The sequence below is a fragment of the Sarcophilus harrisii genome, chromosome 3, assembly GCF_902635505.1.
Source record: "Sarcophilus harrisii chromosome 3, mSarHar1.11, whole genome shotgun sequence".
Lineage (NCBI taxonomy): Eukaryota > Metazoa > Chordata > Mammalia > Dasyuromorphia > Dasyuridae > Sarcophilus > Sarcophilus harrisii.
This window is the reverse complement of record NC_045428.1, coordinates 87,909,124-87,921,557: the sequence shown is the minus strand read 5'-3', so window position 1 is coordinate 87,921,557 and position 12,434 is coordinate 87,909,124. Positions and strand designations below refer to the sequence as shown.

Genomic DNA, 12,434 nt, shown 5'->3' with positions numbered 1-12,434 from the left:
GAATTAGTAGTTTTAACTGTAAATGTGAATAGGGTGAACTCTCCAATAAAGTGTAAGAGGATAGCAGACGGATTAAAAAACAGAATCCGACAATATGTTGTTTACAAGACACCCCATTTAAAGCAAAGTGATACATACAGAGTAAAGGTAAAAGACTGGAGCAGAATCCATTATGCTTTAGGTAAAATTAAAAAAAAAAAAAAAAAAAAAAAAAAAAAAAAAAGGAGGGGTAGCCATCCTGACCTCAGATCAAGCAAAAGCAAAAATTGATCTAATTAAAAGAGATAAGGAAGGAAACTATATCTTGCTAAAGGGTACCATAGATAATGAAGCAATATCAATATTAAACATATATGCATCAAGTAGTGTAGCATCTAAATTCCTAAAGGAGAAGTTAAGAAAGTTGCAAGAAGAAATAGACAGCAAAACAATAACAGTGGGAGATCACAACCTTGCTCTCTCAGAACTAGATAAATCAAACCACAAAATACAAAAGAAAGAAGTTAAAGAGGTAAATAGAATATTAGAAAAGCTAGATATGATAGCTCTTTGAAGAAAACTGAATGGAGACAGAAAGGAGTACACTTTCTTCTCGGCAACTTATGGAACCTATATAAAATTGACCATATATTAGGACACAAAGACCTCAAAATCAAATGCAGAAAGGCAGAAATAGTAAATGCATTTTTTTCAGATCACAATGTAATAAAAATTACATTGAATGAAAGGCCAGGAGAAAATAGAACAAAAAGTAATTGGAAATTAAATAATGTCATCCTAAAGAGTGAATGAGTGAAACAGCAATCATAGACCCAATCAATAATTTCATCCAAAAGAATAACAATAATGAGACAACATACCAAAATTTGTGGGATGCAGCCAAATCAATAATAAAGGAAAAATTTATATCTCTAGATGCTTGCTTACATAAAACAGAGAAAGTGAAGACCAATAAATTGGGCTTGCAACTAAAAAAGTTAGAAAAAGAACAAATTTAAAACCCCCAATCAAATACCAAACTTGAAATTCTAAAAAGGAGATTCTCCTACTTTTTCTCTAATTCTCTAAAGGAGAGATCAATAAAATTAAAACTAAAAAAAAATTATTGAATTAATAAATAAAAGTAAGAATTGATTTTATGAAAAAAAAACCCACAACAAAATAGATAAACCTTTAGTTAATTTGATTTTAAAAAGTTAAGAGGAAAATCAAATTGTTGGTCTCAAAAATGAAAAGGGAGAACTAGCCACCAATGAAGAGGAAATAAGAGCAATTATTAGGGATTACTTTGTTCAACATTATGCCAATAAATATGACAATCTAAGTGAAATGGAGGAATAAAATATAGATTTCCCTAATTAACAGAAGAGGAAATTAGTCTCATTTTAAAAAAAATAGAACAAGGTATTAATCAACTCCCTAAGAAAAAATTCCCAGGACCAGATGGATTTACATGTGAATTCTACCAAACATTTAAAGAACAATTAACTCCAATACTATATAAACTATCTGAAAAAATAGGGAATGTAGGACTCCTACCAAATTTCTTTTATGACACAGACATGGTACTGATACCTAAACCAGGTAGGATGAAAACAGAGAAAGAAAATTATAGACCAATCTCCCTAATGAATATCATTGCAAAAATCTTAAATAAAATATTAGCAGAGATTACAGAAATTCATCCCCAGAATAATACACCATGACCAAGTAGAATTTATACCAGGAATGCAGGGCTGGTTCAATATTAGGAAAACTATTAGCATAACTGATTATATGAATAACCAAATTAACAAAAAACATGATTATCTCAATAGATGCAGAAAAAGCATTTGATAAAATCCAATATCCATTCCTATTTAAAACACTAGAGATTATAGGAATAAATGACCTTTTCCTTAAAATAGTCAGTAGCATCTACCTAAAACAATCGGCAAGCATCATATGTAATGTTATGTAAACTGAAACCATTCCCAATAAGATCAGAGTTGTGAAACAAGGTTGCCTACTATCACCATTACTATTCAATATTGTATTAGAAATGCTTGTTGGCAATAAGACAAGAAAAAGAGATTAAAGGAATTAGAGTAGGTGATGAAGAAACCAAATTATCACTCTTTGCAGATGATATGCAGATGATACTTAGAGAACCCTAGAGAATCAACTAAAGTAACTATTAGAAATAATCCACAAGTTTAGCAAAGTTGCAGGATACAAAATAAATACACATAAATCATCAGTATTTTTATACATCAGTAATAAAATCCAACAGCAAGAGATACAAAGAAAAATTCCATTTAAATTAACTGTCAATAGTATAAAATGTTTGGGAATCTTATCTGCCAAGGGAAAGTCAGGAACTATACAAGCAAAACTACAAAACACTTTCCACAGAAATAAAGTCAGATCTAAACAACTGAAAAAATATCAAGTGTTCCAATCAAACTCCCAAGAAACTATTTTACTGACCTAGAAAAAATAACAACAAAATTCATCTGGAAGAACAAAAGGTCAAGAATTTCAATATTAATGAAATAAAAAGCAAATGAAGGTGGTCCAGTTGTACCAGATCTAAAACAATATTATAAAGCAGCATTCATCAAAATCATTTGGTACTGGCTAAGAAATAGAGAAGTTGATCAGTGGAATAGGTTAGTTTCACAGAACTAAATAGTCAATAACTATAGCAATCTAGTATTTGACAAACCCAAAGACCCCAGCTTTTGGGATAAGAATTCATTATTTGACAAAAACTGCTGGGAAAATTGGAAACTAGTATGGCAGAAACTAAGCATTGACCCACACTTAACACTGTACACTAAGATAAGGTCAAAATGGACTCATTATCTAGACATAAAGAATGAGATTATAAATAAATTAGAAGAACACAGGATAGTTTACTTCTCAGACCTGTGGAGGAGGAAGGAATTTGTGACCAAGGAAGAACTAGAGATCATTAGTGATCACAAAATAAATAATTTTGATTATCTACTACAAACAAGATTAGAAGGGAAGCAATAAACTGTGAAAACATTTTTGCACCCAAAGGAGCTGATAAAGGCCTCATTTCTAAAGTATATAGAGAATTGACTCAAATTTATAATAGTGTAAGCCATTCTCCAATTGATAAATGGTCAAAGGTCATGAACATGGAACTGTGAATGGATCCAACAATTCTGGAGAGCAGTTTGGAACTATGCTCAAAAAAGTTATCAAACTTTGTATATCCTTTGATCCAGCAGTGTTTCTATTGGGATTATATCCCAAAGAGATCTTAAAGGAGGGAAAGGGACCCACATGTGCAAAAATGTTTATGGCAGCTCTTTTTGTAGTGGCAAATAATTGGAAACTGAGTGGATCCCCATCAATATGAGAATAGCTGAATAAATTATGGTATATGAATGCTATCAAATATTGTTCTGTAAGAAACAACCAGCAGGATGATTTCACAGAGGTTTGGAGAGACCTACATGAACTGATGCTAAGTAAAATGAGCAGAACCAGGAGATCATTATACACAGCAACAAGAAGACTATACAACAATCAATTCTGATGGATGTGGCTCTCTTTAACAATCAGATGATTCAAACCAATTCCAATTGTTCAGTGATAAAGAGAGCCATCTACACCCAGAGAGAGAACTTTGGGAACAGAGAGTGGAACACAATATGGCATTCTCACTCTCTCTGTTATTTGTTTTGTTTTCTTTCTTTTTTGTTTTTTGCATTTTGTTTTCTTTCTCAGTTTTTCTTTTTCTTCTTTCTTGATCTGATTTTTCTTGTGCAGCAAGATAACTGTATAAATATTTATACATATATTGGATTTAACATGTATTTTAACATAGTTAACATGTATTGGACTACCTGCCAACTAGGGGAGAGGGTGAGGGAAAGGAGGGGAAAATTTGGAACAAAAGGTTTTACAAAGGTCAATGTTGGGAAAATTACCCATGCATATATTTTGTAAATAAAAAGCTTTAATAAAACAAACAAATTAATTAATTAATTAAACTCACATAAATCATCAGCATTTCTATGTATCACCAAGAAAGTACAGCACAAATTATAAAAAAGAAATTCCATTTAAAATAACTATTAATAATATAAAATACTTGGGAGACTATCTGCCAAAACAACCCAGGAACTACATTAAAAGAATTAGAAAACACATTTCACGCAAAGAAATTCAGATCTAAACAATTAGAAAAATGTTAACTGCTCACAGGTAGTCTAAGCCAGTATAATGAAAAATGACAATTCTACCTAAATTAGTTTACTTATTCAGTGCCACATCAATTAAACTACCAAAAAATTTACTTTCGAGAACTAGAAAAAATGATGAAAATTCAAATGGAAGAACTTTGTTCAATAATATCAAAGGAATTAAAGAAAAATAAGTGAAGGAAGGTGCCTAGCTATTCCTGATCTTAAACTATATTATAAAATGGTAATCATCAAAATAATTCACTACTCTATAAAAAGAGTGATAAGTCAGTGGAATGAAATGCACAAGATACATTAACCATAATAATCAACAATGATAAACCCAAATACCCCAGCTTTGGGGCCAAGAATTTTATTTTATTATAATTTACTGTGTTATTTGACAAAAAATGCTATGAAAACTTGAAAATAATAAGGCAGAAACTAGATATAGAATAGTATCTTACACTGTTTACCAAGATAAAGTCAAAATGGGTACATGATTTAGATATAAAAGGTGATACTATAAGCAATTTAAGAAAGCAAAGAATAGTTTTAACAGTCAGATACATGGAAAAAAGAGAAGAATTTATGACCAAATAAAAGGTAGAAAGCATTACTAGATATAAAGTGAATAATTTTAATCATATTAAAAGGTGTTACACAAACAATACCAATGCAACCGAGATTAAAATAAAGATTTCCAGAAATCATATTGTTGCAATAATATGATTATGTGATGGGAAATGGCTCATATTTTTGTAAATCTGACTTAGTTCTTTACATATTTGAAGAATGGAACCTTTATCAAAGATACTTGCTATAAAACTTGTTTCCCCACTACTCACTTCACTTAGCACTAGTTCAGTTAAGTAAGTCTTGCTAAGCCTTTCTGAAATCAGCCAGCTCATCATTTTTTATAAAACTATAGCATTCTATTACATTCATATGCCATAACTTATTCAGCCATTCCCCAATTGATGGGCATCCACTCAGTTCCCAGTTCCTTGCCACTGTGAAAAGGGCTGCTACAAACATTTTTACATATGTGGGTCCTTTTCCCTTTTTTCTGATCTCCTTGGGATATAGACCCAATAGATACTGCTGGATCAAAGGGTATGCACAATTTGATGGCCTTTGGTCATAGTTCCAAATTGCTCTCCAGATTGGTTGGATCAGTTCACAATTAGGTAGTACTTTTTGAAGGAACGAGAAAATCTGGAGGAAAGTGTTTTGGGGAGGAAGATAAAAAAAAATTTTTTTTATGATATGCTATGTTTAAGATGCCTCCAGGACATCCAATTTGAAATGTCCAAAAAGCAGTGGAAACCATGGTAGAGAATGAATGAACATGGGGAAAAAGTAAAGAGAAATAAGATAAAGGAAAAAAAAGTCCTTGGACCACACTGAAATTGAAGATTGGGAGAACTATAAGGAGCTGAAGAAGACTAAGAATAAACATTGAGATTCACAGGAAAATAACTTGTAGTATGTGGTATCATGAAGACCAAGTAAGAAAGGAAATTATATTTAAAAAAGAAATCTTTGAACCAAATGAGTAAAGGGAGATGACTTGCAACACATTTATAATGATTTTAAATTACATATTGCTTGACTTGAAAGTAGACAGTATTATAGTAACATTTTTTGTTATAGCAAAGAATTAGAAACAAAGTAGATACCTATCAAGTGGATAATGGCTAAACAAACTGATATATTAAACTAATGGAAAAAAGAAATGGCAAGAATGATGACTAGAGAAAATCATGAAGAAACTTACATAAAACAATATATATATATATATATATATATATATATATATATATATATATATAATGATTACAACAAAGCAAAATGGACAAGTAGTAAATACCTTAAAGTTAATGTTGCAAAATTACAAACAACACACATGGCCCCAAAGAAAAAGTTTAAGAAGACACCTTTGTCCATTCCTTTGAGAGATTCATAGTATAAAGAATTGCATATATTTTCAGATATTTTCTATTTGTTAGTTTTGCAGACACTTTTTCTCCTCCTCTTTTTTTTAAAATAATATTTGTTAAAAATCAATGCAGCCAAAATTAAAAGGGCAGCAAAAAACTGGGGGGGGGGGTTATATCCTGTGTTTCTGACAAAGGCCTCTTTTTTAAAATATAGAGAGAACTGACTTAAATTTTTAAGAATACAAGTCATTCCCCAATTGACAAATGGTCAAAAGATATGAATAGACAATTTTCAGATAAAGAAATTGAAACCATTTCTAGTCATGTGAAAAAATGCTCCAAATCATTATTGATCAGAGAAATGCAAATTAAGACAATTCTGAGGTACCATCACACACCTCTCAGATTGGTTAAGATGACAGAAAAAAATAATGACAAATGTTGAAGGGAATGTGGGAAAACTGGGATGTTAATGTTGGTAGAGGGCATTCTGGAGAGCAATTTGGAACTATGCCCAAAAAGGCTATCAAACTGTGCATACTCTTTAATCCAATAGTGTTACAAAGAGATCATAAAAGAAGGAAAAGAAACCACTTGTGTAAAAATGTTTGTAGCAGTCCTTTCTGTAGTGGCACGAAAGTGGAAATGGAGTAGATGCCTATCAATTGGGAAATAGCTAAATAAATTATGGTATATGAAGGTAATGGGATATAATTGTTCTATAAGAAATGATGAGCAAGCTGATTTCAAAAAAGCTTGGAAAGAGTTATATGAACTGATGCTAAGTGAAGTAAGTAGAACCAAAAGAATACTATACAAGATTATAGGATCATCACTGTGATGGAGTCAGTGCTTTTCAATAATAAGGTGATTCAGGACAATTCCAACAGAGTTGGGATGGAAAGTGGTATCCACATCCAGAGAGAAGACTATGAAGACGGAATACAGATCAAAGCATAGTATTTTCATCTTGCTATTGTTGTTTGTTTGTTTGCTTGGTTTTTTTTCTTTCTTGTGTTTTTTCCCTTTTGATCTTATTTATATTATTCAGCATTACAAATATGAAATATGTTTAGAAGAATTGCACATGTTTAACTTACATCAGATTGCTTGTTGTATTGGGGAGAGGGGATGGAGAGAGGAAAAAAATTTGGAACAAAAAGGTTTTGCAAAGGAGAATGCTGAAAAATATTTTTGCATGTATTTGGGAAAATATAATACTTTTAAAAACAGTATTTGTTACAGATGAGGAAACTGAGACACCTAGAATTAATTAACTTGTCCAGGGTCACACAGCTGGTTTCTGGCACCAGATTGAACTTGGGGGATAAATCTTCCTGATGCCAGGACCTGTACTCTATATACTGTACCATCCAGCCTCCCCTATAGAATGGTAAAAACATAAGCAAAAGAGGTTTTCTCAATTGTGATATAAGACAGACAACACTAAAGAAAAAAGTCTTTCTTCAAAAGATGAGTTTTCCAATGACTTGTTCCATTTCCTATCAGTCAATACACAAGTCTATGGAATATCACACTCATTTGTGTTTAGTACATGAAAATAATCCTACTACAAAAATTTACCTATTATTTCCTTTACTAACTTATTACAATTAAATAATTTGCTGTTTGAAAAAAAATAATATTTAACTGTTAGATGAGATGACTCTTTGAGAGGGGAAGGAATGCAAGGGAAAATTTGGATGATGTAAAAACAAATGAGTTAATAAAAATGTATTTTTAATATGGGCATTTAAATTAAATCTTGATCAATAACATCAATCTCTGAAAACACAGAAAAAGAGATATTTTATAGATAAAAATAATTAACAAGATAGATTTCCTACATTTTTACTCCCCAAGGTTTAGTATTAGGAACATTTTAAAAGGACTATGAGCTCACTAATTTCTCTGTACAGAGAAATCCAAACAGAAACAATAGTATTTATTTTAAATTTATGTTTTAGACAGATTGTGAGCTATCTTTTCATTTAAATAAGAAAAGCTTGTTAAATGTGTAATGTATAGCACAAAAGGAAAACAAGATTTACCAATTAAATCCTTAACATTTATATTCATATTCTCATACATTTTAAAATCACAAATATTACCATTAAAAATAAAGACCAAAAAATCGATATCTGAAATATAGATCAACTAATGTAGGTCAGAAATGGTGCCAATTTCACAAAAGTGTAAGAATATAGCTTTATCTGGTATGTGAAACCAAGGGATTAGTGATTACTACTAGAAATAAAATCATATGGTATCTACAATCTAGGCTATTGATTATATGTCATCCCCCTATCTATTAAAAGCTTATGTTTTTATGTCTCTCAAGACTTCCATCACACACAAAAAAATTTAAAGAAGACATTTTTATAGCAAGAGTTCTGGTTCAAAAAAAAAAGAGAGAGAAAAATAGGCCAATAATAAAAAGAGTGTTATATCATCTTTATATGAGATCTCTTCCACATGTAAAGCTAATGTTATTGAAAGGACATGGAAGTAATTGAAAGGAGATTTATAGAATTATAGTGTCTTCTATGCTCTTCTAAATTCATGGTTCTAATTCATACTACCTTTTTTCATCTATTCATTCAATTTCATAGAATGTTGCTTTAAAGTCACTATTGAGGGGCAGTAATTCCGTATTCTAGGCTGTAATATTCTAGGCTATATTCTAGGCATAGTGGATAGAGTACTAGTCCTGATTTCAAATGCAACCTCAGATAATTAACACCTCCTAACTATGTGACTTGGGCAAGTCATTTAACCCCAAGTACCCTGCAAAAAAAAAAAAAAAAAACCAACCAAACAAAAATAAAGTCATTATTGGCTTCTTCATTATCAAAAATACTTAAGTTCTAAACTCAACTGAGATACCAGATGTGGCTCTGTGCAAGTCACATAGTGACTAAAGAGTCAGTTTTGTTATACATAAAATGAGGGGAATAATACCTAGGGTATCTGCCTCATACCCAGAATTTGTTGTTAGGTAAAAATGAGAATCTACGTGAAATGTTTTGCAAACTTTAAATTTTAAAGATCAAAACTAACACTTTGTTTTTAATTTTTATTATTGCTGAGTTTTTTTCTCATTCTCTTCTTCATGAGTAGTGTCAAGACTACTTTCAAGGATAGACATAAGGATAAAAGTCCCATATTTGGATTCAAAACAACAGCTTCACATGTAAAACAAGTATAGTCATATAGAGAGAAGGTATAGCCAAACAATACTTCATCTGAAAGAGTCTGTGACTTTAGATAGAGTTCATCTTCAATAAATGTCACTTATATAGCACAACAGTCAAAAAACTAATTTTAGGCTAAGTATTCATATATCTGATATTATCTGCCCCAGGAATACTGTGTTCAAATAAGATAATGATATGCAAACAGTCTTATAACAGTAATATTATTTTCAAAGTCTGTCTTCTTCTGAATCTTTCTAAATGCTTCATAAATGCTCTCTTCTTTCTTTTCTTTATTTCTGGCATCACTAACAATAATGTCTTAATTGCCAGATCTGATGGCTTTTTTTTCTGTCTTATTTTTCTCGTCCTTTCTGCAGCATTAGACAGTGTTAACCATTCTCTTCTCTCTCTCTCTCTCTCTCTCTCTCTCTCTCTCTCTCTCTCTCTATATATATATATATACACATACATACACACCATTCTCTGGTAACACTGCTTTCACTTGGTTCTCTTTTTTTTTCTAACTATTCTTTCTCATTCAGTCTTCAGTCTCCTTTGTTGTTGTTGTTGTTGTTTGTTGGTTTTTTTTTTTTTAATCCATATCACATTGCTTCCCAGTTGTGGATGTGTTCCAAACTTCTGTCTTAAGACTCCCCTCTTCTTTATATACTTTCTAACTTGGTAATGTCATTAACTCCCATAGAGCTCTATGCAAATCACATTCATATCTATACCAGCCACCCTCAGGATGAGACTAGGGGCATCTGCCTGCATGTAGTAGGCTCTAGGCTGAAGTCAGACTTATATTACTTATATTGGTTGCCAGATCTTGTCCTTTAAGTTGCCAACACATCTCTCATAAATACTCTTCTCTCCTTTCACATAGATATGAGGGCTTAATCACTTCTCACCTGGCTAACTATAGTTGCCTGGAATCATTTATCTGACATAGTAAGATGCCAGGTTTACAAAACTGACTTCCTAGAAATAAACTGCTTTATTCAAGTTACTATTCCCAGATTTTAGGACATGCATATTTCTAAGATTAACAAATATTATTCTAACCAAGAGATCAGCTGCCAATTCTCATTCTGAGTTAGAATGGCTTGACTAGTGAATGAGTGAATACAAATTCAGTTTGCACATGATATCTAGTCAGCCCTAGATCATCAGATCAGAGTGTGTCATCAACACTTGTTATTTTGCTATCAGCTCTACTACCAAACAGATACTCCAACTGTCACTCCAAAACTTTTTAGCTCTTTCTTTTGACTCAGTAATCAATTCAATCATATCATACCACCATTATTCCTAAAAAAAAAAAAATCATGTCAATCCGATATTCAATGGGATCAGCTTCTCACATAAAACCTTCCCTAGCCAACAGTCCAATATAGCTCTACTAGAATATAAGTTCCTTGGGGTCAGAGATTATCTTGCTTTTGTATTTTTGTCCTCAGTACTAAGTAACATGTATAGTACATTGTAAACACAATATATTTTTATTGATTTCATTGATTCATTCCTTTTCTAGTCAGATTGTAACTATTCTATTACAGGCCCTCATTGTCACCTGCCTATATATATCCAAACAGATCCTACCACACCCAATTCATCTTTCATATTATCATCAAACTATTTCTTTAGATATGTGTATAGATCTGAACATGTTATTCCTCAAAACACTGCAAACTGCCCAGTAAATTCCAACTTCTTTCCAAATAAAAGAAATTCAGTTTTTGCCCTTGATCTTTAAATTTCTATTCTTTTCCACATTCTACTTTTTTTTTTTTTTTTTTTTTTTTACATTACCTGTATGACTTTATTTTTTTTTTTTTTATTTAATAGCCTTTAATTTACAGGATATATACATGGGTAACTTTACAGCATTAACAATTGCCAAACCTCTTGTTCCAATTTTTCTTTTTTTTTTTTTTTTTTTTCAATGTGCAAGGTATTTTATTTGGTCCTGAGGATGCAAAGTTTTTTTGTTTTTTGTTTTTTTTTTTTGTTTTTTTGTTTTTTAATTTATTTAATAGCCTTTAATTTACAGGATATATACATGGTAACTTTAAGCATTAACAATTTGCCAAACCCTCGTTCAATTTTTCCCTCTTAACCCCTCCCTAAATGGCAGGATACAGTAGATTTAAATATATTAAAATATAACTTAGATACACAATAATTACATGACCAAAACTTTTTTGCTGTACAAAAAGAATCAGACTCTGAATTATTGTACAATTAGCTTGTGAAGGAAATCAAAGATGCAGGGTGCATAAAATAGGGACTAGAATTCAATGTAATGGTTTTAGTCATCTCCCAGGTTCTTTTCTGGGGTATAGTAGTTCATTCATTACTGCTCCATTAGAAATGATTTGGTTGATCTTTGCTGAGGATGGCCTGATCCATCAGGACTGGTCATCATCTATATTTTGTTGAAGTATATAATGATCTCCTGGTCCTGCTCATTTCACTTAGCATCAGTTCGTGTAAGTCTCTCCAGGCCTTTCTGAAATCATCCTGTTGGTCATTTCTTACAGAACCATCTGCTACTTTCTATACTGGTTTACTCAACCCCCCACTACCAGCCCCACCCACATATCTCCATCTTTGTTCAGTATTCTCTGTGCCCAAATTGCTTGCTCACTCCTGTTGAATGTCTACCTTTCCTTAAAGCTGGACTCAGATAGTAGTTAGTAAAGATATCCCCTCACCTCATCCCTGCTAGGCTCCACAATGTACACTGAACTTTTCTTTTATCAGCATTTATTTATGTACCTCTCTAACACAATATAAGCTTCACGAAGGCAGGGATCATGTCTTAACTAAATTTTATACCTCCTCCACCAACTAGAACAATGTTATGCATATAGCATGTACTTAATGAATATCTATTTAATTGATCTGTCTTAAATTCATTCTGTATTCTAGGCTTTAATGAAAAACAAACAAACAAACAAACCTTCTAAGCAGTGTCCCAGATTGTTTATACCAGCTTCTAGGACTAAGTTTTTATTTTGCTTCTCTATACATAGTTGAAGAGAGTCTTATACCTACATATGAATGTAAATGTATAAAAGTCCCTGTGG

At 31.7% G+C, this 12,434-nt stretch overlaps 1 protein-coding gene across 2 annotated transcripts in view; it reads right to left on the bottom strand.

The window, feature by feature from the left end:
* VWA8 (von Willebrand factor A domain containing 8) overlaps window positions 1-12,434 on the bottom strand; it is a 398,466-nt gene that overhangs the window by 354,315 nt on the left and 31,717 nt on the right. The gene's annotated exons all lie outside the window — the stretch shown is intronic.